Source organism: Anabas testudineus, chromosome 18 (genome assembly GCF_900324465.2).
Source record: "Anabas testudineus chromosome 18, fAnaTes1.2, whole genome shotgun sequence".
In the NCBI taxonomy this organism is placed as follows: Eukaryota; Metazoa; Chordata; class Actinopteri; order Anabantiformes; family Anabantidae; genus Anabas; species Anabas testudineus.
In genome coordinates this window covers 7,973,135-7,988,709 of record NC_046627.1, presented here as the reverse complement: position 1 = coordinate 7,988,709, position 15,575 = coordinate 7,973,135, and the positions used below count along the sequence as shown (strand labels likewise).

Sequence of the window (15,575 nt, the reverse complement as noted above, 5' to 3'; positions counted from 1 at the left end):
TGAAATCAGCAGCTTTGAGCAAAGAGACTGGACTGACCTGACTGAATCGGTTATTTATCATGTAATGAAACCCTTAAATAATATTTAATAACCCAGTGTGATAATTTAGGACAATTTATCAGTAACTAAGGTCACATAATACTTTTGATGTTCATTGATATTTTCTTGGCAATAATTACAGACTTTGACTTAAGTGTGATTTTAAATGCAAGAATTTCACGTGTATTTCTGCAGTTTACTATGCAGAGTTTAAGTACTTCTAGCAGTGCTTTTTCACTGGCTGCTAAGTACATGTTTGCTGACATCTGCTGGTTTAAAACAAGACCTCTGACTTGGAAATAATCTGCTGCATCACTCTGAGTCCTTTTATTTTAGTTTTTATTCTTCAGTTTGATGTCAGCTTTGGTATCTATTCTACTGACATCATGTTTATGAAAGGTCAGTGATGTTCTTTTATAATTACTGATCACTTTATTAATTCCACTTTCATGTACTACCAAATGTATTTGAACCACAAACAATATCTAAATATAATTTTATCAGAAGTGAAATTTGGAAAGTCAGGAATGAGTCGATGTAATGAACACTTTCAAATCCATTCTACCCATAAAATCTTCTTTTACTTGTTGAATTTAATTTTACATTGCTGCTTTTCCTCAAATAAACAAGTGATGTAACTTGAGTTGATCAGGCGTCCTCGCTGCTTTCTTCTACTAGTTCATGTTTTCAGTGATGGAGAGTAAAACATTTACTTTTGAGGATCTGGGAACTGGCTGCTGGCTGATCGGGTCTTTTAGTCTTTAATTGACAGGACAATAGCAAAATAACTGTTAAAATAACATTTCTGCATTAACGTTAGTAGCATGTTCATGTGATAAGACTTACAGAGAAGAACAAAAAGGAAACTCAAGCAGGACAGGATGTGTCCTCCATGCTGTAAGTGATGAGCAAAACTGTCTCTTTAAATCAGCAGTGACATCAGCTTCTTTATTCCTCCATCACACACAGAACCGCAGTATCACCATGAGATCAGATAAAGAAGTCTCTTCTCGGAGCACCATGGCTTGTTTAATCCGGATTCTTTTCACATTTATAACACATGTGATTGTTGCTGTTGCCTCCGACGGTAAGCTGTGAGAGTGGGTCAACGCCTTTGTTATCAGTGTTGACAGATTAGGGATGATGAAGAAGATGATGCTGCACAGGGTCCAGTTAAACTATCATAGAATAATAAGTTAAGCGTGATAGTTTATGGTCTATGCATGTTCTGGGACGCTGTCTGAGTTTAATATTGAAATTATAAGGAGGTTTCAGTGTTGAAGTTATTCTAAGGATGTTCAGCAAACTAACCTTCGAGATGAAAGTGAAAGTGAAACTAAATATAGTTACTGAGGGAAAAAGACAGATCATTTTAACTTGAATGTCAAAATTTTTTTATTAATATTGGTTAATTAGCATGTTTCAGCGTCTTGTAGTGTGCTACTACTAACATCATCTGTGTTCATGTGCACTTACAGTAGGTACTGTGTATCCGTTTTGTATAATACAGTATTGCGTGTCTGATTTATTCTAGAAATGTTGTTTTTCATTCAGGGTTTATTTAAGCCCCTTCACTTTATTCTTCATTCATATTCTCTTCTGTCTTTCTGTTTGTATGTACTACCATGATGTCGTGTTGTCTTTACCAATGTGTCAGTGCTGGTTTATATCGGTTGCCCTTATTGTCCTTTTTTTTTTACATTCACAAGAGGTCACAGTGAAGCCTGGAGAGAACGCCACTCTGGACTGTGTGGGTTCTTCACAGGCTCCCATTGAAGTGTTAAAGTGGGTCAAACCTGACCTGAAGTCCGATCACTACGTCCTGTTCTTTCGTGACGAAAACATTCAGGAATCCTACCAGCATCCCCTTTATGTGGACCGAGTGAAGCTGAGACATCCAGAGATGAAGGATGGAGACGTTTCTGTGATTCTGAAGAGCGTCACCATCAACGATACTGGAATTTATGAGTGTGAAGTTTCAGCGAGCAACACAACCCGCAGGAAAAGAGCCCACTCTAAGCTCTGGTGCACCATCAACCTTAAGGTGGAAAACTCAGGTGATCTATGGGATTTTGGTGAATTCAGTCTCTGGACAGGATTTGAACTGTATTTTATAAACATATGGTAAATCTCTTCCATCCATAGTTTTACTTGAATAGATTTACACGTATATCTTCATTAATTGAAAAAATAAGTTGCATGAAAAAAAATGTAAAGTTTAATTTAGGTTGCAGTTAAGTTGCATAGAACCTTAACTTAATTTATTGTAATAATATAATGAACCAGGGTAAAGTGGCTTGGCTTGATATTGTTTCACCTGTTACCACCTCACTTTCTTCCCTTCAGCACCTGGTACGGACCAATCACTGGATTCCTGCATCTGGAAGAAGATCAGCTGCTTTATGTTAGAATTGCTGCTGTTGTTGTTCTTGTCATACCTATAGTTATTGTTTCAGTAGTAATCAAGAAACAAGACACTAAAACAGGGGCAGGTCCTCAAATACTGACTAACTGATGAATAGCAACTTGAAAGTGAAGCAAGTCAAGTATGAATAAGTTGGTTAAGGTTCTTCCTTAACAAAGCTTTTCAGCTCAGTGGCTCCACAAAAGTGATAGAAGCTATATCTACTGGTTGGTAATACATTTGTACCAATTTTTATTGAACATTCCAGTTGCTGATCTATGTATGTACTTATCTATTATGATTTTTTAATTCTTTTATTTATTTATAAAGTGGTGTCTTGATGATGTAATTAAGTATAAATGCTGTATTTACTCAATTTGATTTGAAGCAACAAATCTACGTCAGGGAGAAGCAAATTGCTACAAGAATAAATGTTTTTTGTTTTGTTAGACTTAACCAGATTCATTTTTTTATTTACATACAGAGAAACATGTGGAGTTTTAAGTTAACATTGACTAACTGGTGAATAAAACTTAAATAAATCAAGTTTACATCACACATGACACGTTTAGCAACTTGAAGAGTTCTGTAATCAACAGTTTTTTAAGTTAACAATATAAAACTTGAATAAAACAAGTTTACATCACACATGACACGTTTAGCAACTTGAAGAGTTCTGTAATCAACAGTTTTTTAAGTTAACAATATAAAACTTGAATAAAACAAGTTTACATCACACATGACACGTTTAGCAACTTGAAGCCTTCAGTAATAAACAGTTTTTTAATCTGCTAATGGAGCAGAGTTCCAAAACTAACTAAAAACTAATATTTATTTTATTTAAAGGCTTTACAGTATAAATAATACAATTTATTTGTGTTGTTGTTAATGTTTTATATCTTTCTGCAAGATTTACTGTGTTAGATTCTAGTCAGTCCAAGCAGCTATCCTTTATTCCTGTACCTACATGTGCACATTCTTTAACTTCAATAAATTAGAGGAGGTTCAGTGTTATGCAAATATCTTAAGATAATTTTAGGTGGATTTCTAAAAATAAACTTATTTGTATATGTGAATACTGAATGACCTTATTTATCACTGCCTGGTCTCATTATTCACTAAGATCTATTGTGTGGTTTCAGTTAAACAACCTGTTTAAACATAAAAACATCATTATAAACGACAAATACATTATTCATCATTAAAAGAAATTTTAAACTTAAAGACAGACACAAAAGGGGTGGAGCCTGACTGTCGAGGCCACACCCCCTCCGGTGCTCCTGTATAAGTCTCTGTGGCGCAATCGGTTAACGCGTTCGGCTGTTAACTGAAAGGTTGGTGGTTCGAGCCCACCCAGGGACGGAGATTTTAAGCAATCACAGTTGATCACAGGCCAGTAGAGTGCACTGCAGTAAATAGCAGCAACCCTCTTCAGTCTAGTTCACTGAGCATAGGCAGAGTTGGTCTTCAAACCCAAACAGCCAGGTGACTACCAAAGTCTACAAACATATATACAGTGTCATCTTAAATGATTGGTTCACACATTAATTAATTCCCACTTATTTAAGGAATAATACTAAAAAATCCGCTAAACAATAAACGGACAAACATGCAGAAAATAATGGTGTTTTATTTAATAAGGCTCTGTACCTGGCGAGTCAGTGCTTCAATAGTCATTAGAGAACTCAACAATAAAGTTTTTGAACTGACTCTAAGAATAACACCACCCTAGTCTGTGATGAAAATTAAGTAATAAAAACTTTTTGTTAGAACATTCACCTTCTTTTTTTTATTTTATGTTATTTTACACTGGAAAAAAAAACTTTTTTATGTCAAACTAAAAACCGACCTCATCTGAAATCATCTCAACTGATTAAAAATATAAACTAAAAGTATGTGGCCATATTATACTTTAATTCAGGGTTTCTATTTTATTGTGCGGAGGCTCTTTTGAAGCATTATATTATTATTTTCAAGTTCAAAAACAGCAAATACATCTTAATGTCTTTGTGTTATTTATTTAACAGTAGTGACTTTGTGTTACATCTTATACATAAATACCTTTACAGAAATGGGTTAGTGTATGTACAGTGATACAGTTTATCCTCACTGATGGAGCACGACTGTAGGTCAAATGTCTCTTTTTTGTACAGATCCCAAACTTTAGGCCTCGGACCAAGTGTAACATTTCATATCTAACATCATGAAAGGCACAATACGACCTCTTTATAGTGACTCAGCTCACTCATCACTGGTGTAGACAACTGGTTTTAAAAGTCAATACAACTTTAATACAACAAAATACAAAAGAAATTATTTAAATAATGTAAAGACACAAAAGAATAAAGAAAAAAAGATCCCAGATAGAGATCGAGCAAAAGAAGCCAGTACAGTCCAGCATAAACAGGATGGGAGACAGAACACACTGTTACCTGGGAGTGGAATGATGGCAGCTTGATTTCCTTCTTGTCAGGAAGTCCATTTGCCATCACTCAACTTCCAAATAACTTCACCATGACTGAGTCTTCACCCACACGCCGTGACCTTTCTGTAACCACAGCTGGATGGTATTTAGGCAGACCACTCTGGTTCCGGTTCCTGTTGGTTCTTAAACGACAAATACGCTATTTATAATTTAAAGAAATCTTCAATATAAAGAAAGACACAAAAGAGGTGGAGATTGACTGTCGAGGTCACACCCCCTTTTGGGAACAAGTACAGGTCTCTGTGACGCAATCGGTTAGCGCGTTCGGTTGTTAACCTCTGTAAACATAGAAACATAATTATAAGCAACATATACACTTACAATGGTTCCTCCAGGGTAAATGTTATGGCGGTAGTAGCACCATCCAAAGTCCATTTCTTTGAGGACATTAATAAAGTAAGTAATTATTCTGTTAGATAGATGGATTATGATGACATTGACCACAAAGCATCATAGTTTTCTTTACCAATTCAAAGAATTTAGATCTGCCCTAAATTATACATTTACAATTTAAAGAAATTTTTAATTCAAAGAAAGACACAAAAGGGGTGGAGACTGACTGTAGTAGCCACACCCCCTTTTAGCAGCTTGTACAGGTCTCTGTGGCGCAATCAGTTAGCGCGTTCGGCTATTAACCGAAAGGTTGGTGGTTCGAGCCCACCCAGGGACGGAGATTTTAAGCAATCACAGATGACATGTCCAGGCCAGTAGAGTGCACAGCAATAAATAGCAGCAACCATCAAAAGTGTAAATCACTGAGCACATTGGCCCAGAGTTGGGCTTCAAACCCAAACAGCAAAGTGACCACCTGAATATAAAAACATAACTGCAGCGTTATCTTAAATGATTGGTTTACCCATTAATTAAGTCCCAGTTATTTAAAGGAATAATACAGATAAATCCGCTAAATGGTAAAACGGACAAACAGTAACATGCCAGAAAATAATTGTGTTTTATTTAATGAGATGAAGCAGAACACCTGGACAAACATCTAAACCACAAAGTGAGTATTGCTAGAAGAGTCATTACTATAATTAAGATTAGTAGAAATATTATTATATTTATATTTTTTACATCCACATGAGGTTCAAGCCCACCCAGGGACGGAGATTTTAAGTAACCACAGTTGACACATCCAGGCCATTAGAGTACACAGCAAAAAACAGCAGCAACCATCATAAGTCTAATTGACTGAGCACATTGGCAGAGTTGGGCTTCAAACCCAAACAGCCCGGTGACCACCAAAGTCTACAAACACACACACACATATATATATATATATATATATATATATATATATATATATATATATATATATATATATATGGAGCGTCAGCTTATGTAATTGGATCAACCATTTATTAAATCCAGCTCATTTGAGGAATAATACCGGTACATCCACACATTCTTTAACTCCAATAAATTAGAGGAGGTTCATTGTTATACAAATATCTTAAAATGATTTTATGTGTATTTCTAAGAATGAACTTACTTGTATCTATGGATACTCTGACTTTATTTATCACTGCCTCGTCTCGTTATTCACTAAAATCTATTGTGTGTTTGTGTAAAAGCCCTGAAAAGGGAGGTATTGGTGAGAGTGATACACGACAACTTCTCCTCAGCTCATATATGTATTGAGTGAAGGAAGAGAAGTGACGCGACCTGAGTACCTCAGCCGCTCAACGCTCCCTCTGCTGGACTCTCTCCTTCTCCTTAACTACATTCTCCCACACTCCAGTCGACTCCATTGTGCCACTGACACCGGCACAAGACACATCACAGAATACTCTAGCTCTGACAACAACATTATGAACACAACACAACACTACAAACAAAACCATGATCAAATATGCACCAGCTGCGAACCAGCACCGCCTCCACTGGATCAGATACAAAGCATGCAGGCCACGTTACTCCATCTGTCACATAATCCCCATCAAAAATAGATGTTGTCCTCAACATCATTAACCCTAACAGTCATCAAATATGGTAGAACATGTTCAAACAGGTTTGTTACAGGCTGGAACTCTTTTGTTACATTTTGTTCTTCCGTTTTCAGTCCCATGTGGCAGGTGAATTTACAGACTGGATCTCTTTTAGTACATTCAGGTATTTCCTCTATCAAACACACTTGTTCAATACGTGTAGATACGTGAGAACTGTCCAGAGTACATTTACACATTTCCGAAATCAAGCACAGTCATTGTGATAAAGTCTCTTATCGTGCAATGTCCATAACAGCAGAACTTGGCTTTACTTTACACCTCTGGGTGTGTGTGATGAGTGTGAAGTTGTAATGTCTACATAATAAACAAAACTTGGCTTTTGCCACAAGTCCAGCATTTTAAACTGTCCAAGGCAGGGACATCCTAAGTTCTATAGAGATACAGTTGTTGATTATAACATGGTTGTCCTGACTGTACCCAAGCTGGAAGCCTTGTATAAAGGGGATGTGCAGCCAGTGTATAACAGGATGGTGTTCCCATTTTGTCGTATCTGAGGGTCTTTGGTGGCCTACGAAGTCTCTGGGGCCGCTGATACCTCATGTCCATCTCCTCTTCCTGGCTGACATTTACCATGGGGAGTGATTCTTGTCCCCCTTCAGTATCAGTTGAGTTTGTTCCCTGAACATTCCTGTGCTCCAAGGAGTTGTCATCATCCACCTCTTGCTGGGACGGTTCCCCTGCAGGTGTACTGAGGTCAGGTGGGATCCCACTTACTTCTGTACGCGTGCAGTTATAGGCGAATGTGAGCTTATTTAAGGAGTCTTTCCAGTTCAGCTTGTCTCTCTCGGTGAGGGTCTTAAGCATCTGCATCAAAGTTCGATTAAAACATTCTACTTGTCCATTTCCCTGTGGATGGTAAGGGGTTGTTCTTGATCCTGCTATGTTGCAGTACCGGCTGTTGTGGAAATTTCAAGCACACCATGGACAGAGATGGCCATTGACCATAAGGCATTTGACTCTTGCTGTGCCTCTACAGCCTGTGCAGTCGCCCCCACTGCATCATAAGACATCTCCTCTGTGCACTCATTCATGAACTTCTCTGACTCTACTGGCATTCTAGACAGACTATCAGCATCAATGTTGTCTTTCCCAGGACGGTATTTAATGGTAAAGTTGAAATCAGCCAATTCAGCCACCCATCTGCTTCCTGTAGCATTCAACTTAGCAGTGGACAGAACATAAGTCAAGGGGTTGTTGTCGCTGTAAACTGTGAAAAAGGGGGCATAGTACAAATAGTCACGGAATCATTCTGTAATTGCTCATTTAAGAACGAGGAACTCTAATTTACCTGAATGAAAGTGATAGTTTTTTTCTGATGCTGACAGTGTTCGAGACCCATATGCAATTACACACAGTCTCCCATTCTGTTTCTGATACAAAACTGCACCAAGCCCCTTGTTGGTCTGTGTGGAGAATGAATGGCTGGGAGAAATCTGGGACTGCCAAGACAGGGGGTTGAACCAGACCGTTTAGTAGTTGTTTCAGGGTTTGTTGGTGTGAGTCTGTCCATTCAATTGGTGTGTGAGATGGCACCACTTTCGCATTTCGCTTAGTGTGCAACTTCCCTCTTTTGTTAACTCATAAAGGGGGCTGGCGATGCAAGAAAAGTCCTTAATGTACTGGCGATAGTAGCTCAATAGTCCAAGAACCTGCCTCAACTCACCAAATGTTTTGGGGTTTTTGTCTTTCAAAACTGTGTCAGCAGGATCCATTTTATTTCCTTCTGCTGATACTATTCTTCCCAGGTAGCGGATTTCTCTTTTGAATAACTCACATTTGCTAGGTTTTAATTTAATTCCACACTGTCTGAACCTTTGCAAGACTTTTCTTACATCATTGACGTGACTTTCAAATGTTTTGCTAAACACTAATGTATCATCCAGATATGGGACACAAATTTTGTCTCTGAGTCCTTCTAAACACTCCTCCATACAGCGCTGAAAGGCTGCTGCAGCATTCATAAGCCCGAATGGGATTCTGGCCCATTCGTACAGTCCCCATGGTGTCACAAAAGCTGTTAGATGTTTGCTGTCTTTTGCCATGAATCCTTGGTGGTATGCCTTCCCTTGGTCTAACAGTGAAAACATGGTGTTTCCTCCGAGGCCATCCATGATATCCTGGACTCTGGGAATGGGTTGTCTGTCAGGGTGAGTTTTACGGTTCAGCTCCCTGTAATCTATGCATAGACGCAAAGAGCCAAATTTTTTCCTTACACAAACAACAGGTGATGCATAGGAAGAGTGGGATTTCTCTATCCACCCCTGCGTGATTAGGTCTCTCAGATAATCTTTCATTTCCTCATATAATGGTTTAGGGACTGACATGTAAGTCCGGACTACTGGCTCTGGATCTTTTAAGGAAATTTCCAACTGGAGGTTCTCAATACAACCTATATCATTGTCTGACCAAGAAAAAGAGCTTGACTCCTCCCTCAACATCTCACATACTATTTTTCTCTGTTTCTCATGTAAGTGACTTAGATCAATCGGGGGGTCCCAAGGTTCTGTACCATTTTCCTGATGTTCAATGTGCTGGGTCTGAATGCTATTGATATCAGCAGGTGAGTGTGTTTCCCCAACTAAGCTAAGCGGGTACACAGATGCAACTGATTGTACTGTACCAATAACTACCAGTGGGTCAGTGGGGTTTTGTACACTCAGAATAATGTTTGGCTGTGCCCCTTTTCTCACCTGTACCAACGTGTCACAGAACTCAAGTCCCTCTGGCCACTGGGGGTTGTTATCAGGCTCAAATATCATGATGATGTCTTCTTTAAAGGGCCTGGTACGAATCCTACATTCTACTTGGACAGCGCTGTGGCTGCCTATGTTCATCTGGTGGCAGGCTGTTCTTACCAAATACTCACTTGTTCTTTCAACGTTCACTGCATTAATAAATGCCTTTCCCCCTTTTAAGGTTGGGAAAAGCTGTTGTCACAGTTTTTATCAGTTTCTCTTCATCTACATTGTTCGTCTGGTTCTTTTGACTGTTAATAACAACACGTTTAATGACATTAAAACCAATAATAGGACGTGGCTGTTGATTGCCTCTCATTACCAGCATGGGAACATGAAACTCTTCAGTGTCACCAGCTAGCCTAAAAGTCACTTCTATCCACCCCACATAGGGCATGTCCGTACCATTAGCTGCCTCCACTTGCAGGGGGTCATCTGAGTCGACTATCTCTGCTATGTCTCTCAACTTAATGTCTGGGAAGTTGTTAGCTTTCCACACCTGATCCACCGCAGACACCTGGGAGCCAGAATCCCACAGTACTTGAGTTTTCTTCCCTTGTAAGTAGCAGTGGACAAAACATTTTTTCCCTACAAGTTCAGTCACTGTACAATGTTCTTTTGTCACAATGTTTCTCTTTTTGTTGGTCATCGTCTTACATGACTGGATTTGTCTCGATCTCTTCTTATTTTGTGTTAACAGTTTACAGTCTTTCTTATGTTCGGGCCAATGACTAACCTGACATTCCTTGGAACAATAGCATGTTGCTTTGCACACTGAACACGGTTGAAACACTTTCTGTTCTTCAGTTCCTCCACAGCTGGTACACTTCTGGGACAGTCTGACTATGCCGGTCACTCCCTGTCCCTCGGGGGCAACCATGTCTCGTTTAAAGGAGTCCCTGTCAGTCTCATTGTCAGTCTCCTTGCCAATAGGGGGATGGGGCTTAGGACCAGTCTCTGGTTGCTGAATGGACTCTCTAATTTTTGACACTTCTGCCTTTAGATCCGTTAACAGTACTATATCTGCTTTGATTTCTTTTAGGTCAGACAACACATCTAGGGGTAGTATAGTTCTGGTTTGTTGGCCTGTGAGTTTCTCCTGCTTCTCTTTCTCATTCGCCATATTGAGCCTCTGTAAGAGCAACTCATCAGAGGTAGCTGGTTGCAGCAGGTAGGGCTGGAGATCAGTTTTTATGTTGTCATTTTGCAAGCCTGTGAGTATAGTGTGCATGAACATGCTCTGTACTAATGCAGGGTCATACTTTAGGCTAGATTCTGCTTCCTGTGATGCAAACAGTATTTTTTGCCTTAAATCCATGGCTCTGATTAAGAAGTTCTGTGGGGTCTCTTTGTTACCTTGGGCCTCTGTAGTTAACTGTTTGTATAGCTCAGTTGCACTTCGTTCTTGATAATGTGAGCAGAGGATCCTTCTAAGAGTAGGCAGAGACAGATCACCTTTACCTTCTAGATAGCTGCGCAGCTGAAGTCCCGGTACAATAGCTCTAATGACAGCATCCACTATTTCTGACTCAGGGTACCCTTTGCTCAACCCATTCTCAATTTGGTGGGCCAGGCTAGAGAATGTAAGTCTGTCCTTTTGTCCAGGCTCACTAATTTGACCTGAGATTTTATAGTCTTTTTGCCATGATGGACTGTTAGCAGAAGCTGGGGTTGTGCAAACTGGTACGGTTTGATTGCTGGTCATATGCTGTCTGTTAGTAAGTTTCTGCATTTCCATTTCTTTCTGTTGCACCATAAATTTCAGCTGCTCTAATTCACTCTTCAATTTCTCCTGTTCATCCCTGTCTTTTATGTTTTCTTGCATATTAGTTTTGTTAGGATCTTGCAAGATTTTTAACATGTCCAAGGCTCAAGCTTTGACATGCCCTCATCTTCAAGTTCACTCAGTTCTTCTCGTTCAACATGTTGGATAATATATGAGACAAGGGCATTACAGGTTTTACCAGCTATCCTTTCTCTACTTGTTCTTGAAATTTCAAGAAAGACACTTATCTGTATCAGCTGGTCTGCGGTTAATTGGAAAAGAGCTCTCTTAATCTCAAACTGCAGGTTCTCAATTTCTGGATCCATCCTGGCAGGAGAGCCACAACCTAATTCGTGGAAAGAAGTGTTTTGCAAGTTACAGTGGACTTTTGCTGCTCCCTGGTGAACACTATTCCAACTGGGGCTGTGCTTCCTACCACCTGGGTTACTTTTATAGGATGATCGATGTGGGAGTTCCCTCTATTGCAGGGTACCTGCCTCACTTCTCCCATCCCAGCAGTGCCTCCAAATGTAAAAGCCCTGAAAAGGTACTTCACATCATGTGTTGGCTCTCTTGCAGCGGTTGTCTCTCTTGCCGCCCGGGAACTCTCTCCCATTGCTCCAGCTGAAGTAGACATCCCTGACACATATATATTAGCCTCTAGCTAATAAGACACATGGACACCTGCTCTTGTCTCAGTTTGCATCACTCCGCTCGCTCAGCTTCTCCCCATCGGGAGGTCAAGGAGGGGCGTCTCCTTTATTCAACGTATAGAACAGTCAATGACGTATGTACATAGAGATCGTCTATAGTGACAGTCATCGCACTCTAACACCCCCACTCGATGATGCCACTTACATCAATCATAATATTACATACCAAACATGTAGGTATGGAACCTCTCAATCTTGACTCTTGTTACAGATTTTGTGAACACATCTGCCACCATGTTTTCAGTAGGACAGTAAATCAGAACAACTTTTCCTTCTAACACAGTGGACCTTGTGAAATGATATTTTATGTCCACATGTTTGCTTCTCTGACGATTCACAGGATTCGGTGCCAGACGTATAGTTCCTTGATTGTCTTCGAAGATTTTGACTGGCGTGTCTTGAAAGTTACAGTCCATGTCCTTCAATAGTTGTGTGAGATAAAGAGCCTCCTGGATTGTGGCTGCCAAGGCCATGTACTCTGCCTCACACGTTGACAATGCTACAGTTTGTTGTTTCTTGGTTTTCCATGAAATGACAGCACCACCTTTATTTAAGCTGAAACAATAACCTGTAATGGTCTTCTTGTCATCTGGGTCGTTAGCCCAATCTGCATCAGAATAACCAGTCAGTTCCAGTTTGTCGACACCTCCTTTATAACACAACTCAATGTCTTTAGTTCCTTTCAAATATCTGTACACATGTTTCACAGCTGTCATGTGTTTTTCCCTAGGATCTGTCAGATATTGGGATAATTTACTCACAATCCAACTAATGTCTGGTCTGGTACAGCTCATAATGTAAATGAGACTGCCCAACATTTCTCTGTATTTCCTCTGGTCTGTTGGATCTCCTTCTGGAGTGAGATCACATTTTGCTTCACTGGGTGTAGCTCTGGTTTTACAGTCATACATGCCAAAGCTTTCAAGAATCTTGTCAATATACCTGGATTGGTTCATTTTGACAGTATCTTCCGTTTGGGTAAAGTCAATACCAATAAAATGAGAGAGTTTTCCTAAATCTTTCATTTTAAACTTATTTTTCAGTTTATCTTTGACTTCTCTCAGACACTTTTCGTTGCTTGTTGCTACAATTATATCATCCACCCATACCAACAAAATTACCTTCTCTTTGTCTGACAGTTTAGTGTAGATACAGTTATGTGTTTGACTCTGTACAAACTCATTCTCTGTCAAAAACTCATGAAGCATCATGTTCCAGTTTCTTCCGGATTGTTTAAGACCATAAATTGATTTGTTTAGTTTACATACCAGTTCCTCTCCTTTCTCTGACTTCATATGGAAACCTTGTGGCTGTTCCATGTACATTTCATAGTCAATGGGTGCATGTAGATATGCAGCTTTAACGTCTAACTGGTGTAACTTAAAATCATGCTGTGTCACTAACTGCATTAGCATTCTTAGTGATGTTAAACTTGCAGTTGGAGAAAACGTCTCGGAGTAGTCTAGTCCTTCGATCTTTGTGTACCCCTTTGCTACATACGTGGCTTTGTATGTTTCATTACCCTTTTCATCCTCCTTTATAGCATAAACCCACCTTCCCCCCACTGTCTGTCTGCCCTCTGGTAGAGGTACAAGAGAGAAAGTGTCATTTTGCTTGAATGAAATCATCTCATTTGTCATAGCTTTTCTCCACCTGTCTGCCTTGTCTGACCTTATAGCTTCTTCATAGGTCTGTGGTAGTCCAAATGTAGTTCTGTAACAGTAATCAATAGTTAGTTCACTATTTTGTACTGTGCACTCATAATCTTCCAAGTATTTGGGTTTCTTTCTTTCTCTGCTTGACGTTCGTGTAGTTTGAGTATCTGTACCCATGTCTGTCTCCTGTTCATCAGACCTCATCTGTTCTGTTTCTGACTGACTTTCATTGATTGGTCCTGGTACCCGCCCTGTGAGGTAGTCTCCCTGTTCTGTTTCAGTCTGTGTTTGACTCTACATCTTTTCTTGGATAAATGTATCATCCTGTGGTTCTGACACCACTGGGAATATTTTTTGATTAGGCGTCTTCCCATTGGTATCTGCCTCATCACGTCGACCGTGCGGCAAGCCCGGTCCAAAATGTGTAGGCTGTCTGCCTACCTGTGTCTCTCTGCACCGGGAACTCTCTCCCGTTGCTCCAGCCGAAGTAGACATCCCTGACACATATATATTTGCCTCTAGCTAATAAGACACATGGACACCTGCTCTTGTCTCAGTTTTGCATCGCTCCGCTCGCTCAGCTTCTCATCATCGAGAGGTCAAGGAGGGGCGTCTCCTTTATTCAACGTACAGAACAGTCAATGACGTATGTACATTAGAGGTGGGAAAAACGAGTCTTTGAACTGACTCAGATCCGTGAGTCTCGAACTGTAAAGTGAACGAATCATTTCGTTCATTTCGTTCATTTTACAGCGTGTTGCGGTGTAACCCTCTAGTGGGCGATATAAAAATGGCCGCGGTTCTCAGACACTATATGGTGAAGACAACATGGTTTGTTCAGCTGACAAATTATAATAGGCCTACACAAAATGTCACAAGCAATTCAAACCATGTGAAAACATAGGAAAGCAAATACACACAACAATAAAGTGATTTGTGTTCCTGCATCCTCCCTGATGTTGTTGTTTAACAGCGCAGCAGTGACTTTGTAGCTGTCACGTGACAAATGCAGCCTAAACTGTGACAGCTGGTAGAGGACGAGTGAAAGTTAAACTTATTTGGATAATGAGTTAGACTTTTAAAGCAACAAGTAACAAGTTCCCGAAAATATTTACATGGTGCATTTATTGTGTCCAAAACGCGACATCATCATCATCATTATTATTATTATTATTATTGATGTTATTGTCGTTGTTATTAATAATGTTACATTTTATTATTTTATGGAAGAGAATAGCACAATTAACATGTTTATAATTTTCAAAAGTATTTATGTACAAACATAATTTACATTATTTACACAAAATCACTACACACATCTACAAGAATCAAAGACAACTAATTAATTATGATTCCATGAATAAATAATGTCTGTCAGGCGTCAGTTGACAAATAAATGACCGTCAGATATCAGACATCATTAATTTCCTTGTTTCTCAGTCCACAGCTCCGTAGCGGAGCTACAGCTGTCACCTGACAAATGAACGAGGAGCTGAGTAATGACTCACAGTTGAGTGAGTCGTGAACGAATCATTTCTGTTTCCTATCCTGCTGACTGAGCTTATAGAGCTGCTGCCATGTGGCGAGAGAAGGTACTGCAATGAACTGGAAATGAACGAATCACTCACTGAGAGAACTAATCACTCTCAAGTCATAGAAAAGATTTGTTCATACTGAACGAATCGTTCATATTGAACGAATCGTTCACGACCGAAACAACACTAATGTACATAGAGATCGTCTATAGTGACAGTCATCGCACTCTAACAT

The 15,575-nt window shown here is 39.6% G+C and overlaps 2 non-coding genes across 2 annotated transcripts; both read left to right on the top strand.

The window, feature by feature from the left end:
• Nucleotides 1-3,731: 3,731 nt before the first annotated feature.
• Nucleotides 3,732-3,805, top strand: trnan-guu. Its single transcript has one exon. It is a non-coding gene; the product is annotated as a tRNA-Asn (tRNA).
• Nucleotides 3,806-5,524: 1,719 nt separating this feature from the next.
• Nucleotides 5,525-5,598, top strand: trnan-auu. Its single transcript has one exon. It is a non-coding gene; the product is annotated as a tRNA-Asn (tRNA).
• The last annotated feature ends 9,977 nt before the right edge of the window (nt 5,599-15,575 follow it).